This window comes from Elgaria multicarinata, chromosome 6 (assembly GCF_023053635.1).
Source record: "Elgaria multicarinata webbii isolate HBS135686 ecotype San Diego chromosome 6, rElgMul1.1.pri, whole genome shotgun sequence".
Taxonomy (NCBI): domain Eukaryota; kingdom Metazoa; phylum Chordata; class Lepidosauria; order Squamata; family Anguidae; genus Elgaria; species Elgaria multicarinata.
This window is the reverse complement of record NC_086176.1, coordinates 49,475,459-49,499,176: the sequence shown is the minus strand read 5'-3', so window position 1 is coordinate 49,499,176 and position 23,718 is coordinate 49,475,459. Positions and strand designations below refer to the sequence as shown.

At 40.0% G+C, this 23,718-nt stretch overlaps 1 non-coding gene across 1 annotated transcript; it reads right to left on the bottom strand.

The window, feature by feature from the left end:
* Positions 1-22,309: 22,309 nt before the first annotated feature.
* Positions 22,310-22,381, bottom strand: TRNAE-UUC (transfer RNA glutamic acid (anticodon UUC)). Its single transcript has one exon. It is a non-coding gene; the product is annotated as a tRNA-Glu (tRNA).
* Positions 22,382-23,718: the final 1,337 nt, after the last annotated feature.

Sequence of the window (23,718 nt, the reverse complement as noted above, 5' to 3'; positions counted from 1 at the left end):
GCCATGACTAGGAGGTTTGTATGCCTGCCTGTTCAATCCGCTACCCTGGTTCTAGCTTCTGATGAGTAACATGTCTTATGGTACTTCATCTTTAAACTAGAACCAGGTAGGACAGCCCTTCATACAGAGGATAGCTTCTGAACAGAGGATAGTCCTCTGGCAGCCATTCAAACAGAGGTCACTGCCCTCTATAAAAGAGGAGACATGACCACTCTAGCACCTGAGGAAATTTGAGAAAACCACAGAAGGTTCCCATAAGATTAGCAACATTTCCCAGGTTTTGCATTCAGGAAATGTGTAGCATTTGTGTCTTTGTTTGAGTTCTGGTCATCAGGGCTTTCATTGATGGGATCCACCTGGCCTGTACTTACCATTTATATAGTACATTTAAAGTGTTCAAAATGTGATGGCTATATTATCTCGGGAATCCTTGCCACAGCTCTGTTAGGATGGTCGACATTATTATCCCTATATTGCCAACAGGAGTGGCTCTGAGGTTGATTGTGACATGCCTTAGGCCAGCCTACCCTGACATGGCATCCACCAGCCAGCATAGCCATAATGGGAATGATGAGAACTGCATTCCAACACATCTGGATTATGGCACATTGGGGCAGGCTAGCACAGGCAGGTATCAATGTATAAGTCTTTGGATCAGGTTTTCATGTACACTACCAGGTTGATGAAGGCTGCCTTAGGCTTTCTTGTAAGGTTGTAGTTCAAGTGGGATTTGAACCAGGGACTCCCTGTCTTGTAGCTCACTTCCCTTATTCATTATGCTACCCTAACTCTCATGTAGGAGTGATGTTATATGGCTCTATTTTTCAAGCATTCTACATTGCTATTTATTACGCTTTTATCTTGGCCATCTGCCAGGGACTTCAGGACAGGGAACCCGGTTTCCTATTTATTGTCCCAACAATCTTTTGAGGCAGGTTACACTGAGAGAAAGTGACAGACCCAAGGTCACACAGGGATAGCTGAGTAGGAATTTGAACCCTGATTTCCCTGGACCTAGTCCAATGCTCTAATCATTTCTCCATAGTCATAACCACTTTATTTGTGTGCCTCCTTTCCATATCTGTGGGGTTTTATTCAGATTTAGGTCCCCTCCCCCTGCCTCTCCATAGCAGCCCCTCCAATCCCCTGAAAATGGGGTGGGGGTGGGGAACCTCCTGAATGGGGTAACCTCTGTGGTACAGGGAAAGTAGGGATTCTCCTAAAATTGGGCAGAGGTATGTTGTGAGCAGAGCCCTTCTGTCCATGAATGCAGAACCTGGAACCAACCCATGATGTACAAAGACCACCCAACAAACAATATAAACACACAGTCAACCATAATTAATAATGATTCACCATTTTGGCTCTTCCTAAACTCCTTGGATTATATTTTACCAATTATTCTGTGCATGTTGTTTTTTAAGGCAGGCATATCCATCTTTTCTTCTTCCTTTTACAGGTCTACAAGCTGCTGTTTAAATGATTAAGGACACTCTCCTGCCCCTGTATAAGTCTGAGCTCTAGCAGGAATTTATGCTTTCAATCACACAATGTCCAATAGAAACAGTAGAGATCTTACATCTGTTTCTTTGCCCTGGCTTGTTTGCAGGATAACAGTTATTACTTTAGCTGCTTCCACTGCCATATGTGTACAGTAAGTAAATGAACATAAAATTGAATGAACACATAAAAGAAGGATAAACCCACCCAGCTTAACGAATCCACTCTCCCACCTGCTGTGCACTGGAACATGAACAGAATGTCATCTGGATCATAAGGATTAGTCAAATAACAAATCTTGGCTAAGAGCACGGTCATGTGGATGAGCTGATTAGTTCTCAAAGCCATTCTCTGATATTCTGGGATATCGGTGATCATGCTTTAATTCATTATTCTCAGCCAACGGCACTTGAAGATGTGCAGTGATTTTCACTTTGACAAAGTGGCATGAACTCCAAAGCATCAGTTGAAACTGGTTTTTCTCCCTTGTTTGGAACTGAATTAGCGTCAACACTAATTGAACACATTCCCTGGGCCAAATTGCTCAAGCCTTTGTTTAAAACTAAAGGCCAAATGAAAGTTGAGATTCCTCAAACTGCTCTCTTTGGGCGAATTTACACATGCATGCTCAGCATTCAAGGACGACAACATCAGAGGTTAACAACATGGGTGAATCAAGCAGTTATGGATGAAACACCACAGATAGAGCTGCCATATTACTTTGCATTGCCTTTTATGGAACACATTTTCAACTGAGGCAATTCACACATTCTGCCATTGGTTATCAAGTGATAAAACCATTCAGTGGTGGGATGTTGGGTGATTTATTTTATTTATTTATTTATTTATTTACTTATTACTTTTTTATACTGCCCAATAGATGAAGCTCTCTGGGTGGTTCACATGATGTGCATACATGTTCGAAACAGTCCTTAATCCACTGCAGAAGGTGACCCCCCCCAAAAAAAAAATCTGTAGAGAGGCCACAATTCAACACCAGAGTTCAACTGTCTCCCTGCCTCCACCGTGCTGGGCTGTTACCCTATGGGGAATTGTATAACATGTATTTTTAGTAGGGATGTGCTCCGCTTCTAATCGGACCGGCGAATTAGAAGCGGAGCGGGGGGCTTCGCCTGCCCTTAAGGTGGAGGCGAAGAGGATTGGGGGGCCGGCGGAGTGTGGCGAAGAGGATCAAGGTGAAGGCGGATCCTTCGCCTCAATTCGGAGCTCCGCCAGAAAGGTAAGTGGGGTTTACCGGGCCCTGCCGCTGTCGCTGTCGCCCATGCGGCGACAGCGGCAGGGCCCGGTAAACCCCCCTCCTCTCCCTTACCTGCGTCCGTCCGCGGTCCGTCAGCTTCTTCAATTGAGCCCGCGGTTCAACCAGGAAGTCTGGGCTCAATTGAAGAAGCCGACGGACCACGGACGGACGCAGGTAAGGCCCCCCTCCCCCTTGGTCCTTTACCGGGCTCTGCCACCGTTGCCGCATGTTGCGGCGCATGTTACGAGCGGCGATGGCGGCAGGGCCCGGTAACCCCCCCGCCCTCCTCTCCCGGCCTTACTTGGTGCCACTCCCCTCCACTGCGGAGCTCCGATTCGGAGCCGGAGCTCCGCGGCGAAGAGGAGCGGAGTATGGGCGGCGCAGCGCGGAGCGGGCCGATCTGAAATTTTTGGATCGGCCCGTGGGGCGGAGCAGGTGGTCCGTCCACACCCCTAATTTTTAGTTGAAATAAAATTATATGGAAATATCTTCAGAGTCTGCCAAACCTTCCAATACACTACAGAAGTCCAATACTAGGGGTTGTTTTGTTTTTAAAGCACCACCTTATGGGAATGGAACTATGATAACTCTGTTCCTCATGAAGTGGCTACTAGGGAAAAGACCAAAAAAGGCATGACATAGGATTTCTCTATTTGAGTTCATTTTATGTATTTATTTGGTTTATTCTCAACCACTATAAGCCCTTTTCAGCCAACTGGATTTCAAATCAAAGTGATAAAATGGACAGAGAGTAATTCAGCTGTATTCAGATCATGTTATTTCTTGTTTTTTAAAAATGGTCTCCTATCTTTCCTTCATTACAGAGCATGATATCTAAGTGGTTGAAAGTCTCCAATCAATAAAATAAAATAATCAGACAGTGAGCAAGTGAGAAAGCAAACCACATCGGGAAGAAGAAGCCTGGCCAGGGATGGACAAAGAAAGTTTTTTTAAAAAGTAGTTAGTACAAAGACACGTAGATTAGCCACTTGAACAAAAGCTAAACGTCAAGTCCATTGTAAATATGAAGACATAGGCATTAAAATACTCTTCTCTACAATGTACTGTCCTTCCCAAGTTATTCCTCAGCATTAAGATCAACCAGTCCCAGACCCTGTTCCAGGACTTATCATCTATCACCTGTACATCCACTGAAGATCAAGTCAATGAACATCGTTACAGAGAGGAAAAGCAGCAGGGCTTTGTAGGTACAGGGGGCATGGTAATCAAAATAGGCTGCACACCCACATTTCTCTCCCTATCCACAGTATCATCATCGTCATAATTGTCATCATGACTGTAGTTTGGCATTTTAAGCAAAGCTCTTAGCAGATGTGGGCGGTGCATGTTACAGAGGTGTCATTTCTTCTCACGTGTTCTTCTCAAGTTCTGTATTGGGAATAAATACTTTATTGCCAGCAGTAGTACAATTCTCATCCCTTCTTGGATAGCTCTTGGAATAAGGCACTACGCTATGACAATATCAATTTGCTTAAAAACCAGAGGCTTTCTTTCAAAAAATAAAAGCAACAACTGGTGGATCACTTTTCAATGAGTTCAGCTGGCAAACGTGACTCCCACCCGAGATCTGCACAGTTCCATGCTGGAATATACTCCTGTTTATGATATAAACCAATGCAATTTAAGAATTAGACCCATCAGAGTATTGCAGGATGAATCTGTAAGAAGGCAGAAATGATGGTGATGCATGCTGCTCCCATGTCACCCCACCCTTACTTCAGTGGGAATTCTTTCTTGCACTCCCACTGGAGGAGACATGCAGAGCCAATAGGAGTGTGTGTTTGGTCTAAGCAAACTTGTCTCTCCACAGTGCCTTCTAACTTGATATATCAGGTAGCACAATTCAGGCCTTTGTAGTTTGCCATGTGTCTTAACTATTTAGCATCCCCAGTGCTGATCCTTTTGTTTTTGAAGTTTCAATTCTCTTTCCTTACTCTGATGATTAATTATTTTCATCTGGCCATTAAAAAAATAAAAATTCTTTTCATCTCTGCAAATGCGAACAGTGTAAATCTTCAGACATTTCCACAGTGGTTGAAGCACTTCTGAAAGTTTCTTCTATTGATCCCTGCTTCATTCAAATGCAAGACAAATGTGGGCCCCAAATATAGTACCATTTTAATGTTACTTAGTATGTGGAGGGAAGCAATACAGAAAACATCCCATTGGCTTGCCCAAGAGAATCCTGTTGTTCAAGTTTGATTCTGCGTCGATGACCTGTGATGTAGAAACCTGTGATGTAGACATTTAATCGACACATTATAGGGAGGAAAGGGAGAATTACACATGGAGATGCCATTTTCCTTTGACATTGCCTTCTTTCCTGTAACATGCAATTCTTCCTCCAACTCCAGGACATATTTATTTATTTATTTATTACATTTTTATACCGCCCAATAGCCGAAGCTCTCTGGGCGGTTCACAAAAATTAAAACCACAGTAAAACACCCAACAGGTTAAAACACAATTACGAAATACAGTATAAAAAGCGCAACCAGGATAAAACCACACAGCAAAGTTGATATAAGATTAAAATACAGAGTTAAAACAGTAAAATTTAAATTTAAGTTAAAATTAAGTGTTAAAATACTGAGTGAATAAAAACGTCTTCAGCTGGCGACGAAAGCAGTACAGTGTAGGCGCCAGGCGGACCTCTCTGGGGAGCTCGTTCCACAACCGGGGTGCCACAGCGGAGAAAGCCCTCCTCCTAGTAGCCACCTGCCTCACTTCCTTTGGCAGGGGCTCACGGAGAAGGGCCCCTGTAGATGATCTTAAGGTCCGGGTAGGTACATATGGGAGGAGGCGTTCCTTCAGATAACCTGGCCCCAAACCGTTTAGGGCTTTAAATGTCAATACCAGCACTTTGAATTGGGCCCGGACCTGGATTGGCATCTCAGGTTGGGTTGGTCTGCTCCAAAGCAAGGCATCTTTGTTTTGGTAGCTTCTGAATTTTAGTTCTCAAGCACATCTTAAAAGAAGTTGTGAATGTTCTGGTTTTGGAAAGGATGGCTATTCTGCCAGAACGAAAGGTGGATCATAAAGAATGTCCGACATGTATTTATTTAATAATTTCTCCTTCGTTGCTTGTTTCTAAAAAATAAAATAAATAAATTGTGGAACTTTTAAAAAGAAACACAAGAAAAGAAGCCCCCACTTCTACCTGAAGAAAAATTATGTCCTGTCTCAGTATATTATTAATATATTATATTATTAAGAATGGATATCACCATGCTTTCATTGCTGTACCATGCACAATAGATTGAGCTGTTAAACAGTAATGACCTGCAAATACAATTATCACAACTTGGTGCAAAATATCCCCTTCTGATGTGTGTGTGCGTGTGTGTGTGTGTGTGTGTGTGTGTGTGTGTGTGTGTGTGTGTGCATGTGTGTCCATCTCTATTTCCTGACAAAGCAGCTCTCCTGTTTTTCAAGAGTAAGTAATGGTGCTCTACAGAATCTTCATGTACAAGAAAACACTTTTGAAGAGTACTTGAAGGTCTATTACTAACGACTCAAAAGGTTCATCTTCTTTTTTGCTCACAGTTACTGAATAGGAGAGAGGCTCAAACATGAGGCAGTACTTCTAAAAAGTGCAATAATCTCCACACATTTGATCACAACGTGTGTTTTATAAACCTCAGCCTACTTCCCTGTAGAAAATAAGTACAGTCTAGGGCCCTCTTTGTCCTTATTGAGGTATAAGTGAAGGTGTATTTTCTTCTTTACCATTGCCTATATAGATTCTATTGTGATTGAAGTTATGCTTCTCAAACATACAATCAGCAGCCCAATGGTTAGATGTGGTCTACAAGATAATTTAGGCTGCTTCTCCCATATGACCCTGCCCAGGTTTTAAAATCTTTGAAGAAGGCCTTTCTCTCAGTACTGCCACCATTAGAGGCACTTTTGGTGAAGATATGAGAGTGGGCTTTCTTGGTGGCTGTTCCCAGATTCTGGAACTGCCTGCTGAAGGAAGTTAGATTCCCACTTTGCTGTCCTTCCACCAAAGATGTTTTTATTCAGGTAGGTTTTTGATATATATGCTGGCCTGTTGCTGAAGGGTTGGGTTGGTAATTGATTGATGCTGTTTCTTTCAACTTATGTTTTTAATTGTGATTTTTTGTTTTATGTTATGTTTTAATTAAGATTTTGTTTTTAATCTGGATTTTATTTCTAGCCACCATGAGCGCGATTTTTTGTAGTAAAGGTGGAATGTTAAAAAAAAATATTATGCAGACAAGTATAAGCTGAGCTTCCAAACTATAGGTTTTAGCATAGTCTAGGTTTGTCATTAAAACTGAAGGAAATCCCTTTTGCATCCCTTTCAAGGTGACTCAAAATTATACCCTAAAAACCTGTTTTGTTGCAATTCAAGATTTAGACTGGTGAAGAATGGTAACTCTCCTATTATTTTTCCTTAGAAGAAAAACTATACTAATCAGAATCTGTCTTTCAGGGCTTGTTGCTGTGAGTTTTTGCATGTTTCCCCCCACTGAAGCTCTTAGGAGTAGCTCTTGAAGAAGTCTGGCTAGTTTATTTCAACTGATTTTAAGGCTTAGCTTGATTTAGGGGCATGGCTAATGTGTAAGGAAATTTAAGCATCATCCCAAGTATTTCTTGGGAAAGAACTGCTGGTAAATGGCTGTCCGACAAGAGAAACCAGGTACAAGAAAAGCCAAGAGCTTCTGTGGCAGATTCTGTCCGAGGAGTATAATCCTCCCAAATTTACCTGCTGAAATGGAGACTGACAGAGATAGAAATACAGAAACTGCATTTCAAGACACATTACTCAGAGTGCATTGGGAACACAACCATGAATGCATTATTAACAGGAACACTTCAAGTTATCAAAGGCAACTATGTTTGCACCCTTGATAGAAATATATTACTGAGCTGAAAATGGTCCAAACACTTGGTAGGGAGAGTGTCTAGACAACATGGCACTTAGATACTGCAAAAGGCATTTACTGTGGAGACAACTGAGAGTTTCAGATGCAACTCTGTTTGGAAAGAGCTGTAGATTATGTCCTAATACCAGACATTAATCTTCAAAGAGGGAATGGTACAACCCCATGAGTCCAGAAATCTTTCCTTTAATTTTCACAAACTTTTTGGTTCAGGCTATATCACAAGAAAATAAAGACCTTTCAGTTTTTCCTTGTGACAAAACCATAAAATCCTCCAACTAGACACACACAGGCACACACACCATTGCATGATGAATACTGAAATCTCACTAGGTTTTTAAATCATTAATATTATAAACCTTTCAGAAAATCACAATTGATACAAAAATACAAAATATTTGTGTATTGAAGGCCTTTACACCTACAAATAAAACTTCCAATTGAATATACCATTTTCCGGCGTATAAAACGACTGGGCATATAAGACGACCCCCAACTTTTGAGAAGATCTTCCTGGGTTAAAAAGTAGTCTTATACGCCAGAAAATACAGTAATTGATTTCTCTGTTGGCCGTATTTTTCCTAACTAATCACACAGAAAGTGAATATTAGTGATCACCATTATCAGTATATAATTATGTCATGGAAGAAAAGCTGGTTTGGCAACAGTTCAAGGTTCCTTGTATGAGCATGTTAACACTGGGCTGGAGAAGCCTATTACTGTTGCACCAGGATGATGTCACAAAACATGACTGCATTGGCTCCAGATTTTTGCTGGAACAACTGCACTGTTGGAAATGGACTTCCCTGTCCCTCCTTCCCATGACAGTCCCTGAAAATGCAACACAGGAAGTCAGGAGACCCTACTGAATGGGGTAAGCTGTGGTGCAGGAGAGGGGATCTCCCAAAATCGGCAGATCCTGGATACTACCAGAAGCTTGCCTATTCAAATGATTAAGTTATCAGTAGTTCATGTAATAACCTGTAGGATGACCATGGATTATGCATATTAGTGATTAGTTACAATAATAATAATAACAATAATAATAATAATAATTGGCTAAACCTAGCCCAAAGAAATGCAGTATTTCCTCAGAAAGTAAAGAATTCATAAGTCATTCTGTTTCTATGAAGTTTTTACTTGCACAATATCTAACTGCATCTTGGGAGCTGTAGTATGGAAATGCCTAATGGTTCATGATGTCATGCATTACCAATTTATGTACACCTTGGATGTCTATAAGTAATTTTGTACAAGAAGAAAACAATTTAACTGGTAGCACTAACTACCAAAGTGGGTTGTGGATTATTATAATTTTTTGACTGGTAGCACTAACTGGTCAGATGTGATTAATATTTGGCCTAATTTTAAATTGCTATTGTTGAATTAGAACCCATGCAGCTGAGTGCAAGAGCGTTCCCAAGCTCTGGAACCCCTTGCCAAGGGGGGCTACCTAGCTCCTTCTCTGATGACCTTCCACTGGCAGGGAAATACATTTTTATTCAGTATTTCAGAAAGGCCCTTAGTTTATAAGCTAACTTGTAAACAGCTATAAATATGTTGCAATTGGTTTTAACAGGTTGTTTTTATTGATATTTTACATATCTTGTTCTTATGCTGTCCACTTCGTATTTTATTACTGTTTTACAACACAGTCCTATATATATATCTACTCAGAAGTAATCCCTATTGAATTCAATCGGACTCACTCTCAGTCCCAGGTAAATGTGTGTAGGATTTCAACTTTACAGCTCAGTTCTAGACATGTCAACTCAGGGGTAAGCCCCACAATTTCAATGAGGCTTACTCCCATCTTGGTGGGTATTGCAGACTACTACTGCTGGTAGCCACCTTGAGCACTATTGGTGGCAAGGCTTCACAAACAAACAAATACCCCTTGACTTTTCCACTACCCAGCCTCAAGCTCGAGAAGCTGGGTATACATGCATTAGAAAGCTGGCTGGGAATTGTAGCCCAGCAGATCTAGCGGGAACCAGCTTAGCGAAGGCTGCTTGGGAAGTTTAGATCAAGGGTAGAGAGTTCTTTCTCTCCCCAGGCTTTATGCTGTTAATATAATAGATTATAATGGGAAGATGGCATTAACCCTCTTTTGAAAAGACATGGTGGTCTACTCTGGTCTTCTATAGATTTTTTTAAATAAATAAATAAATAAATAAATAAATTCCTGTAACAGAAGGCACTATCAGGATTATTTTTGTTGTTTTCAAAGAACTTCTCTATGCTTTTTGAATTTCCACTTCAAACAATTTGTTCCTTTTTCTTTCATCATGTTTCCCCCCAATGTTCTTCAGGAGAGGAATAGGGAAGGCTATTATTATAACATGCATTTTTCCTTTTCCTTTTCCTTTTTTTAAAAAAACAACAACCCCAAGAATGGTGTCCAATCCATTGAAGTCATTTGTTCTTGTCCTTAATTACAGATTTACCTCTTTAGAGTATAATTTATATTAACATCATTTTCCTGCCTTCCATGAAAATAATATTTCAAATTCAACAACCTGTTCTGTTTCTCCTTTAATTTGGGCTCTTGTTTTGTTTCCAGTTTTTGCTGTAATCAAAATGACTGTAGCAATCAATTTCACATTTGGAAAATACTACATGTCATCATTTCAGAAACACTACTCTTCTTTTTTGAGACAAGAAGGAAGAGTTGTATATGATGCTCTGGCTAGCAGGAGGAAGTTGAAGGTACAGCTAGTGAGAGATGCTACTGAGGAACCTGAGGGCATAGAGAGAAACTGCACGATTACTGTCAAGTAGACGAATTCCTCATAAGTAATATCAGTGTCATTGCAGTGACAACTACAGGCCAGTTCTAAAGGTGAGTCTCAAGAAATTTCAATGAGTGGAACAAGTAGCATAGTTCCATTATATACACAGCTTATGTATGAAATTTTACAACCACTTAACAACATCTGTTTTTCATCCCCTTAACATGTTACTTTTGAATTTAGCCCCCAAAGTTCAAGTGGTTAGCAGCACTGGGAATCTTTGCAAGTGGGCTTTACTGCAAAAACTTCTTCTTCTTCTTCTTCTTCTTCTTCTTCTTCTTCTTCTTCTTCTTCTTCTTCTTCTTCTTCTTCTTCTTCTTTTTGAGAATGCTTCTCAAAGCATTTTCCATTTTTGTTTAATTTTAAAGCAAATGCCGACTACTGAAGTCTGAAGCAGTCATTTTCAAAGCATTCTTGTGGGATACATCCATATAACTCCAGCTGATGTTTTCAGGAGTGGAGTGCTTAAATTCCTGTGTGCTCATCTCAATATTTGGTGTTAAAGCTTTTATGTCCAATTTATAAAAAATAGATTGTGTAGAATACAGAATGCAGGTTGCAGTGAAGGAGGCAGGCTTTGGAGACATTTTGGCAACTCTTCCAACTGATAAGGATTACGCCCCTTTCGTTTGTGTACTATTAACCCTAGAAGTTTCGTAAGTCTGGTCTGTTGGGTTGGTTGAAAATACCCAAGAATAGACTGGAATTGGGGAGGCTTTTATTTGCTGCTGCTGCTGTTGTTGAAAACACATTGTGTCACTTTCAATGCTTTTTGAAATGTATTCATTTTTCAGATGTAGTTGTAAACATTTTGCAAATCTGCTATTTGTTTTATTTATATAGAGATTTGTATATTGCCCTGTTAGTGCCCATGCATCACTCAGAGTGATGGACAACAATTTAAAACCATACTACAATATAAAGTACAGTAAAAATGTTTAAAAAAAACAAAACAAAACAAAAAAAACAGAGTAAAATCTGAAAGCAGATAGCTTTAAATGAAATAGTTTTAATTTTAAATAAAACACCAACACTTACCAGCAAAACTCAGGATAAAGTACTCATCTGTTTTACTTCCACCCTTTGTGGAACAAGAGACAGGCCTCCCCTTATCCTTCAGAAGGACTGCAACCCCACTCAGAACATGTCTACACCAAATCCTGAATTGACTTGGGCTTTGCAAGTTGGGCCTTCTCTTGGGGCCTCCATGTTGGCAGCAGCAATAGTAGTGGAAGCAGCGGCAAATGCTCTGAGGTGGTGACAGAGAAGGAGGTGGGCTTGAGGCCTGAGGGGAAGAAGCGAATGTTATTCAGTGGCAACAGGTGTGAGAAAGTGAGGGCCAAAAGTCCTTAGTTGCGTTGAAGGAAAGTAACCTCCATACAGCTTCTGAAAGACTAAGAGTGACCATATTTGGAAAACCAAAAAAGAGGACACCTGACTGAGGGGGTGAGAAAGTGGCTTTCCAGGGCCTCTAGAAAGTGCATCATTCCACCCCCTGCCACCTTAAAGCCTCTGATTGGTGCAGAAGAGGGGAAAGTGTGTCATTCCTGCCCCCACTGCTCCTTAAAGGCCCCCAATGGAGCAATGTGGGGGTGGCAGGAAAGCGTGCTTTCTGGGGCCTCCAGAAAGTGTGTCATTACCCTGTCATGCTAATGGTGGCCACCAATAGCATGGTGAGGGGGAATAACATGCTTTCCGGAGGCACCAGAAAATGCACTTGCCCCTCCTCTTCTCCAATTGGGACCTTAAAGGCCCTAGGGGAAAGTGTATCATTCCCACCCCACCCCCACTGCTCCAATCGGAGCCTTTTCTATAATGTCCAGGAATGACATGCTTTCCCCTTTAAGGTCCTGATTGCAGCAAGGGTGGGGGGAATGACACACCTCCAGAAAGAGCGCCATTCCCTTGCCATGCTACTTGTGGACTTACAGGGGAAAGCGTGTCATTCCAGGACATTATAGAAAATTACAGAAAATCAGGGATACAACAAAAAACAGGGGAAATCCGGGGAAATTCTGATGGTCACCCTAGGGAGACTGACATAGTGGGAGTCAAGTAACAGTATGTTTCAGGCTACTAGCACTCATGGTGACATGGGCTTTATACTACTACTACTACAACTACTACTACTACTACTAATAATAATAATAATAATGGTAATAGAAATAATGAGGACAGAAAAGAAGCTTCCACATTCCCAATTGCAGGATTATTGAATCCAGACTGTTTTTAAAAATTGGTGAGAAAGAATACTGTGCCTTTAGAATTGAAGCTAAATAGATTCAGGGATAAAGCAACACCTGCTCAGAGGGAGAACTAAAAGAGAGCATTCTCTCTAAATAAGGGCAAGGTTGCATATGGTCTTTGTTATTAGATTATTTTTTCAAAAGTTCCAGTCTTGAAATCTACATAGGACTTGGGGGTAAATGGAATTGTTTCCTCAAACTGAGAACATGCAGATGGAGGCTTGGCTCTAGCATGACATGAAGAAAGGAAGCAGAAGAAGAAACTGGAATGTTAGAGAGAGGAAATAAATGAATTGGAATTTAACAATCCTATGCCTAGCTAACTCAGAAGTAAACCCTGCGGAGTTCATTGGAAATACATTCAGATAAGTGGGTATAGGAGTGCAGCTTTAAAGTGTGTTCCTATGCATGTTTGAACAGAAAAAAAATTCCACAATTCCCAGCATGCTCCAGCCAGCCATACTAGGGGCATGCTGGGAGTTCTAAGACTTTTTTCTGTCTAAACATGCATAGGATTGTGCCATTAGTTACGCAAATGTAAGGCAAGAGTATATGACAGAATTACTTAAGCTGGAATCATAGGCCTTATCCAGACAGGGCTTTATCCCAGGGCGAACCCTGGGATCGTCCCTGGGCGTCCCCATGATGCACAGGGGATCCCGGGATCAGGGAGGGATGATCCCTCCCTTGCCCCAGGATAGAGCCCTACACTTTGGGCCTGGTTTTTCCGCGGTTTTGGGCTGAGCCCAAGACTGCGGAATGTGTGGCCCATTGCCACGGGTTTACCCGGCTCCGGGAGCTGTGCCCATCGGGGGTAGGGTGGGGGGAGCGGGGAAATTAATTTAAATTTTAAAAAACACTTAACTTTAGCGCATAACGTTTGTGTGCTCCTTCCTCTTTAAGAATTTTTTTAAAAAATGGCGGGCGTGACACCTCTCCTCCTGAGGTCATTGCACGTTGCTTGTAAAGGGAGGAGGAATCTCGCGTTAAACACAAAGCAAGATTTTCCCTCCTCCATCGTGTGAAAAAAGTAGGTCTAGCTAAGGCCTTAGATACACTTGCCAAGGAATAAGCCCCAACTGAACTCAGTGGGGTTTACTTCTGAGTAGACAAGTATAGGACTGCATTGGAGATGTCTGAGAAATCAATAAACTTCTCAGCACTGAAAAGGAAAATTACAAATGATGGATTGGACTTTAGCTTGGCTCAAAATAGTGTTGTAAGAATCATAGAAAGTGGACCTACTCACAGACGGATGTTCAAATGGAAGACCTAATACTTACCACAGATTTCTGTTTGGCACTGACATGGAAATATGCCTGTGATAGTGCCCACCCTGTGGAGTGACTTCTGCTCTACAGTCCATGAGGCATGTTTGAGCATTGATTGAAAACACACCTTTTTACTTTGGCTTTCCCCCATCCACGGGCTGCCTGGAACAATCTCTATTTTATTGTTTTATGCTGTTGTAAACTGTTTCAGGATTTGTACAACTGAGAAGCAGTGTGGAAATGTAGATCATCCTTATTGCCTCTCCTGTGATGAGCTGACCCATATTCTATGCTCAGCAGCTAGGGCCCTCCTCTGGGTGCCTCCTCTGAGCGAAGCTCGGAGGCCAGCAGCAAGAGAGAGGGCTTTCTCGGTGGTCGCCTCCCATTTATGCAATTATCTCCCTGATGTGGCTTACCTGGTGCCAACATTTTTATCTTTTTGGTGCCTCTTCTTTCAGGCATTTGGCAGCATATAATGAGTTCAAATTAGTATTTATTTGTAACATTTATATACCACTGAATATAATAAAATCTCTCAGCAGTTCACAACATTAAAATGCAATATTAAAAACACCATATTAAAACACAGCAAAAAACAAAAACACCTTCCAACTACAGTAAAGGAGCAGTAAAATGGAATGGCATGATAAGTTTACTTACAGCCCAAGGAAAGCCTGGATGAACAAATGTGTCTTCAGGGGGCATTTTAAAGATGCCGCCCAAACTATACGAGGGAGTGGTTTTCAGATGCTGGCTGCTGCTACAGGGAAGGCCAGCCATCTGGTTATTTCATGGAAATGTTCCGGTCATTTTGGAATGACCAGCAAGATCTCCTCTGCTGATCTTAAAGGTTGCCTCAGTATGTGTAAGGGAAGGTGGTCTACTAGGTACTTGATTGTCTTGGATGATGATTCAACAAATTGTTTCTAGATATATGTTGTCTGTGGTTTTATGTAAATGCCTTTCTTTTTGTACTTTGTATAATATGTTTTAATGGTTTAAAATTTGTGTAAACCACCCAGAGCTTTGGCTATTGGGCAGTAAAAAGACATGTAATAAGTGAAATGAAATCATCACCATCATCATCATCATCATCATCATCATCTATGTGGTATAGGAGAGGGGTAACGTTACTTGACTATGCTGTATCATTGCATGTCCTGGCTGACCTATAATAAACCTGACCTCAGAGTTTGTGTGCATCAGCCGTCAACATGAGCAAAAGGGCTCCGTTTCTGAAACTGACCCTCTTCGATTGAACAGTTGGCATTTCATGGCGAATTCTCTCCAGCAAAGAAACAGGCTTGTTAGTTTCTATTTTCCCCATAAAAGATGCTGGTGACCTGGAAGCTACTGAAGTGCTGCTAATGAGTACAATAATCAGATAGAAAAGGGCTGATTGTCTTTCAGAAATGCTGGGCAAATCCTAAAGATTCCCTTTAATAACACCAGGGGAAAAGCATCCTCTCTCTTCTACCAGGAAAGACTTAGTAAGGATTAAAAGGAGCCGAATATCAAGCATGATGCAAGTTATTGATTATTTAAACTCTTGCTGTGCAGAAGTTTTAAAATCAGTCACTCACTATGGTTTAAAAGAAAGAGAACAGATTCTACATTCTTGTTCTTTTTTATATGCTTACAGAGAAATAATACAAGGATTTTTTTAACCTTAATTAATTTTATTAAGCCACTTATTAGATTGTAAGCCTATGTGGCAGGGTCTTGCTATTTACTGTGTAATCTGTACAGCACCATGTACATTGATGGTGCTATATAAATAAATAATAATAATAATAACAACTTTGAATTGTTTTGTAGGGAGATATACATTTGTGGGGGGGATATACATTTTTTAAATTAATCAATTAATAGTGCACCATGCACAAAAGTATCAAGCAGCAATTTCTAGGACCAAATTGTCTCTGTGGTGTCAAAACTTGTAGGGCCATAGCACGTTTTGTTTACACACACACACACACACACACACACACTTCCCTGAAAATAGAAACTAGTATTTTGGGATTGATGTTTGTAGCTCAGCTCAGCCCTATGGCTGCTGTACTGATTCTTGAGGAGATTTTAGTGTAGGGGAGAATTAAAATATGATCCCTCACTGCACTTGGAGTCTAAAATGGAGTGGTTCATTGTACCATCTCATTTCACAACTATCAGAGCCATCCAATACACTTTATTGCCTGAGGTGAAAGACAATATGGCCTCCCCCCCCCCTTGCACTCCACACAATTCCATATACAGAAGCCAACTGGACCAGCAGTTGGCTCTTACTTCAAAAACTAGGGTTGCCATGTGCCCTGTTTTACAGAGAGCATTCCTTTATTTGAAGGCATTCTGTATTTGACTGGGCTGTCCTGTCCATATCTAGTTTAAAGACAAAGAAACATCAGAAGGAAGAGCTGGGCTTTAAAGTTGCCCACCAACAGGATCTGGACAGCACACTGAACAAGTCACACAGATCACCTGATCACAATTTTCTATAGTATGGTGCCATGTATTTTTTTCCTATTTAAATAATAGGTTGCTTTTTAAATAATAATAATAATAATAATAATAATAATAATAATAATGCATCTATACATATAAATAAGCATATACAAACATTATGCAACTAGGTGTCCTCCTTTTGGGTGTTGCATGTCCCCTTTTTCAGCGATTCACAAGTTGCTGCCCTACTGGCAAAAGGACAGCATCCTCTAGCACAACTGGAGGCAATAGGCTGGTTTGGCGGTACACAGTGCAGGCTTAGTGTGGCACACATAGTTCTGTCCTCCAACATCTCCCCATCACTCCCTGTCCCCAGTATTTACTGCCTGAGGTAGCTGCCAACTCTGCCTAATATCCGGGCCTGCCCTAGTAGCAACTGCATACCTAGACAAAGCCTGTGAAGGGGCAAGTCAGTAGTGTGAAGACCTTTTTATTCTCTGAGTATTTTAACACTTAATTTTAACTTAAATTTAAATTTTACTGTTCTAACTCTGTATTTTAATCTTATATCAAATTTGCTGCGTGGTTTTATCCTGGTTGTGCTTTTTATACTGTATTTTGTAATTGTGCCTGTTGGTTGTTTTATTGTGGTTTTAATTTTTGTGAACCGCCCAGAGAGCTTCGGCTATTGGGCGGGATAAAAATGTAATAAATAAATAAATAAATAAATAAGACCTAGAAAAAGGACACAAAATTGTTCCTTTTGTGCTCTACCCAACTACTTGCTCTCCATTTTGAGAATTGTGCAGGATTATGAGGTGAGGGTGTTAGAGGAAGCTTTTATAACCTTCTTCAAGAAAATACCAGCTGGTTCACTTGATGCCAATAGACTTTCCCAGTAATTCCAAATTTAGTTTTGTTTCTTTATTATAGAAAGGGTAGGGGCAGTTGTCCTTAGCAAACTGGATGTCTAAACTGGATTAATAGCCCAACATAACCAGCATGAGGTTACTTCATTAACTAGCACTCACATGTCTTGCACCTTCAATTAACACTGGTTTGGCACAATATCATATCTTTTAAGGCAGGAGATGATCAGACAACATCATTGCCAGCCAAGCATCCCCTAGAATGGGACTGATTTATCTCCTTGGCACCTCATTAAAATGTAAAGTGTGCTGAAATTGATTTTCAGCCATTTCAGGCAGGAATGTTTGTAATAATGTTAATTTGTGAATTCCCCTCATGTGTGTGTGTATGTGTGTGTGTGTGTGTGTGTATATATATATATATATATATATATATATATATATATATATATAATTTGGTATGCTGCAGTTTCCATGTTCAGCCTGAGGCTATTTGTATTGTGCAGACAGAAAATGAACAGCGAACATTTATTTCTCATATCTTTCTGAGGAACCTGAGGCGCATGAAGATATTTGTGCTGTAACAGGCACAGTCAATCTCCTTCACTCCCTTTAGTCACTATATATCAACAGCAAACTCCCAGCTAGTCGGACTGGAGCAATTAACCTGCCAGAGTTCTCTGCTGTCAGGCTCAGTAATAATAAACTCCCCCCAGTGAGAGATAGAGCTATAGATCCTTGCCCTGCAAATTCCGGAGAGTGGCTGAATTATTCAGCATCAGCATGATTAAAGAGATGACATGGTATTAGTTTAAAAGACATTACTCTCCCCCACCCCCGCTGCCTCACACACTGAGATTTAAATCTATTGATGAACAACAATTATAGTAAGGGTGCCTTCTCTGCATAGGTTTAAAAATAGGGGTGAGGGTTGTAAGAAGAAAGAAAAACAATTTTCAGTGCCTGGACACTTGGAAATTGAAAAGCTTACGGGTTGGGGAAAGTATGTCAATATGAAGTAGGAAACTTGCTTAATTAAACGGTTACAGCCTGTGCAAATCTTGGAGGGAAATCAAAATAATAATTGCAGTCAAGCAAAACATATTAACTTTGGCATAATTGGAAATGTTTACAGTGCCATCCTTAAGAGAAATACTGTTGATCACTTTTGATTATTATAATTATACGCAATAATTCTGAAGGCTGGAAGATAAAAATTTGAACGAAAGGCCGACTACAAGTATGTTAATAATATTACCAATATAATTCAGGATGCTACTGTTTGGCCAACTGGGATTTGGTATTTGTTTCCTTTCCCCCCTATTTTTCTTTTTAGCCTATTCTTTAGCATTTCATTAAAATAATAATAATAAAAAGACCTCAAACACAACCATATAAACAGGCAATTGAAAATGTGCCCACACTGAAATGCAGAAACAATCTTTTCTTTCTCTGGCATAGTTACAGTACAATTCTATATGTGACTAAAAGTAAGTCCCATTGAGTTCAGTGGTGTTTACTCCCAGGTATGTGGGTATAGGATTGTGGACTTAGTGATTCTAAACACTGTAAAGGATTACACATCAATTAGGGTTGTTGTTGTTGTTATTATTGTTGTTTTTACATACTTTAGTACTTGATGGGTGACATAATGGTAAATCTGAATACTAGAGAAGGAGGCGCAAAATCAACTTAAATTATATACAGGCCTGTTGCCAGATAAACCTCCTGGCATAAAACTGTGTAGGAGTTTGATTATGTATACTCCATCCCTTCCATCTCACCTCTTCACTCCTGTGCATGTAATGAATTCCAAATCAGATGTTGCATTCTGATGGGATTATTGCTTTTGGGTCATTCAGGAAAATGTGTGGCCATAATTAAACAGAGGCATATCACACCACCACCACCACCACCACCACCACCACCAATGTGGTGTAGTGATGAGAGTGCTGGACTAGGATTTAGAAGAACCAGGTCAGCCACAGTGCTCACTGGGTGATTTTGAGCCAGTCACACTTTCTAAGCCTGACCCACTTCACAGGATTGTTATGAAGACAAATGGTAATGGTACAGTGGTGGTGGTGGGAGAAACACCTTGATTTCCTTGTAGGAAAGGTGCAATATAAATGCCGTCAATACATCAAGTAACATTAAGAGCAATGTGAAGGTCGGTTAACACAATTGTTTGCAGGCACAGGTTTGAGCAATTCACATATGCAAAGTATTTTGTGAACAAGCTGGCATTCCCATAAATCAATTTACCATGGGTTCAGCAGAGTTTAGATGAAGGGCCCCTGACAACACCACTTTAGGTACAACTGTAGTAGTACCTTACGTGTTCCATTGTTTTTGTAGTGAGAATAAGCCACAAATGTAGTAATTACTAGAACCTCAGAATTTCAGTAATTGTATGCTACATCATTCTCATATTTTTGGAACTGTGTGCTTGTGTTTATGTTGTGGATGCATGATAACATTTGTGTTACCTTTGTAATCTATATCTCGTATTAAGTAAATGTTTACTGGTTATTCAGAATCCAAATGTCTGGCCTTGATCTTACTGATTATAACAAGCAAAATGGTGCATAGTGCAAATGGTAGATCACAAACCTGGATGATTAAAATCTATTTTTTTAATCAAAAGTGATAAAATCAACTAGCATCTCAGACAAACATTATTCTCTTCTTGCATAATTGGAAGCTCAGTGCATAATTCACCTCCAAATTGCCCTTCTCTTCTCCAGTAGATGGATACTCGAAGATTTAGTTTGGTCCACATTTTGAAATGAATTGACCTGCTTTGTACTTCAACAAATATGTGGATCAGTATTCAGCTATCCTTTGTTTTTCACACTTCGAATTTTGAGATACAATCCTCCGCTCAAAAAACTACCAAAAAGCATGTACAAAGGTATACAAAAATGTATATTAGTGTAAAAAGTGTACAAAAATACATTAAAAATAACTCAAATTTTCACACATCTTTTCCAAAAATTATTTCATAGATGGATGCAGAAATGGAAGAGAATAGACTTACCAATGAATACATGTGAAACTGAGACAAACCAGAAACTCTTATCCATACATCTTCCTGAGTGCTCTGCTTTTTACTTAATGGAATCCGAGAACTATGTGCATTTAAAAAGAAAGAAAGAAAGAAGAAAAATAGTTGGTATAGCACAAACATTCATCTTAATATAGACTGTATTTCTATTACTTTATCAGGTATAGTCAATGTTTTGGTATTTTACTATCGGTAGCACTTTATATTTCTGATACATTTTGTATCTGAGAGACTACAGTGTGTATTGGGCCTTCCAGCCCAATCCTGCCAGGGAGAATGGCTTCCCTTCCTAAATGAGAAACTGCATGCTGATGAATGGGTAAACATATTATGATAGCTGATAGTTGATAACTAGTTGGCCATGCTATCAAATGTGATGACAGAAAGCTGTTGTTATCAATTATCCTTGCACTTTGTAGTTTGTATGCTGAGCCCTTTTTACAATTGTAAAGCGGGAGTGGGACAGATGACATAAATCTAAATCAAAGTCAGCCCTGTCAAAACTTCAGCCTTAACTTTATAACAGCCCCAGTGCCCCAAAATAACTAACTTAGGGTTCAACCCTATGCATGTTTAGACATTTTTGATCAATTTTATTGTAAGTTTCAACAAAACAAAATAAAACAAAAAATAAAATAAAAATGTAACTACATACTTTGTAAGCCTTAATATTACCACAATATTATCACGTTCTAAAAAACAAAATTGAAAAAGTAGTAAATCACACACAAACTTCAGTAAAGGCAGACCTTTATAAAATATTCAAACATAAGTCCATTTGTGAATGGTGCCTATATACCACTCTTTCAAATGTTGCTAGTGTTCAATCCATTGCATTATTGGCAGTGAGCTTTTGCCTTTTCAGTGTTGTAGAATCAGCCTTTTAGCAGTCAAAAAACATTAAAATTCCTACTTTTGCTGGCTGGGGAATCCTGGGAGTTGGATGACTTTTTCTGCCTAAACATGCATAGGATTATATCCTTAAAATGAAGCCATCACCTTTTTATCACATGCTTGCTACTGCCCACTTACAGATGTGTGCACATCCTTCAGACGACGTCCATTTCCCGCACGCCTCCCACTCGTTTTTCCATAGCAAAATAGATCCCTTTTATTCCAACTTTTCTTTTAAAATGGAATGTGCCACGATCTCCTGCTGTGTGCAGGAAAAGCAGCACGATAAAAATGCCCTCTGAATGGGCCACGTGGTCTTTGTTTACTTTCTCCTTCCCCTCCGGAAAGAATGAGGAAGTGCGGAGAAGTGACAGTAAGGAAACACGATTCCCACTGTGTGATGACATTCTTAGATGCAGGATGCCACTATGAGGACATCCAGGTAGAAAAGACATCTGCCAAATGTTTCAAGTAAATAAATAAAGTCTGTTGTTTTCCTGGAAAAATTGCATCATCTCAACATCATTTCTGAGTTATTAAAAGGGAAATGGAAAACTAAATACCAAAACATGCCGCATTATCACTTCAGTCTCCTTGCTGGGACAACAGGATGCTCCTGCTGATGGACAAATTTATTCAGGCATTCGCTGAAGGTTTCTGAGGGGAGATACTCAGCCCAGCTGATGCTAATCAGTTTCATGCCAGTATTCTGAAATTGCTGCCAAATCTGTGCAGCCTAGCATTATCAATTTCAGTAAATTAAAGAGAGCTCATTTCTGATGAAATGGATTTACTTGTGTCATCATAATTCATTCATTTATGCATCTAAACAATTGATTTCCCTTGAGATCATGTGTGTGTGTGTGTGAGAGAGAGAGAGAGAGAGAGAGAGAGAGTGAGAGAGAGAATGGGTGTGCTGGTTGGGTATATGAAGCTGCCTTATACTGAGTCAAACCATTGGTCCATCTAGCCCAGTATTGTTGACACTGACTGGCAGCGGCTTCCCAGGGTTTCAGGCAGGAGTTTTTCCTGCCTTAACTGGGGATGCCGGGGATTGAACCTGGGACCTTCTGCATGAAAGGCAGATGCTCTACCACTGAGCCATGGCCCCACCTTAAAAAGGAGATCACCACTGTGAAAGGTGGAACCCCAAACACGTTCAAATCAAATTATCATACCCTACTGACAATGCCCAAAGGACAGACCTCATTTCTGACAAGCCATTTCCAAACATTTTCTCCTCTTGGGCTTCATTTTCTCTTCCATCTGCTATTAGTCATATAAACCCCACCAGGTTAAGCCCCCAAAACAACTGTTAGACTTTATGAAGGCAAACCCAGGAAATGTATGTAATTATCATCCATATGTCATGTGAATGGCAGTGCATCTACCTGTGAGTATTTTCCACCTTTTGCAGTCTGCTCTGATTAGCAACAGATTTCTTTTAGGATTCACATCTGGTATCTGAATCATATATGCCTGCTGATAGCCTTAGCATGTTTTGCATCCCGCACCAATTTCAGAAGGCAAATGACAAAAGCAGAAAATGACAAGAAGAATTAGAAGGTAGATTAAAATCTCATAAGTCGAAGCTGCAGTCATTTACTCTTACTTTCTTTTATTTATATCCCACTTTTCCCCAACCATTTTAGATGAATAATAGTGATATTCTAAAATATAAGCAATAGAATATTAAAATGGTCCATCAGTTGCCTACCTCTGGCTATTAAAATAAGCTTCATTTGATTTCAAAAAGTAAAACCAAATATGGCATCATCATCATTATTATTATTATTATTATTATTATTATTATTATTATTATTATTCTGCCCTTGTGTTATTGCATGAGATATGTCACAAAAAATCTGAAAGGCACAATCATTGTCCATGAAGGCAACCCCTGATAGAGTTCCCTGCTTCCTATTGTGGTTTGAGGGTTTAATACAGCTTGTGCTTAACTGCTTTCCCACTGAAATCGCTGACTTAAAAGTGGCTAACTGTGCTGGATTATGCTCTATCTTTATATAACTTTGTGGACATGACTGCAGACTGGGGGACTTTGGGAGGTCTTAGGCCAGTATTGAAAATAGAACATATAGATTTAGGGCCTGTTCAGACACCTAAACCATGGTTATGCTGCTAACACTTTTTGCAGCAAATGGTTAGTGAGCATGTTTAAATTATGGTTACGTAGCCACCATGGTTTGGAATGGTTCACACGACACGCCAAGTCACAGTTTACACAACACACTTAGCCATAATGTTTAGCTCAAAGTGCTTAACCACCGTGCCTAGTGTGTTGTCTGAATAGCATCATAATGTTTAGCTAAAAATGCTTAACCACCATGCCTTAGCATGTCATCTGAACAGGGTCATAATGAATCGAATAGACAAATGTAGGAACATAAGAAGCTGCCTTATATTTAGTCAAACTTTTGGTCCATGTAG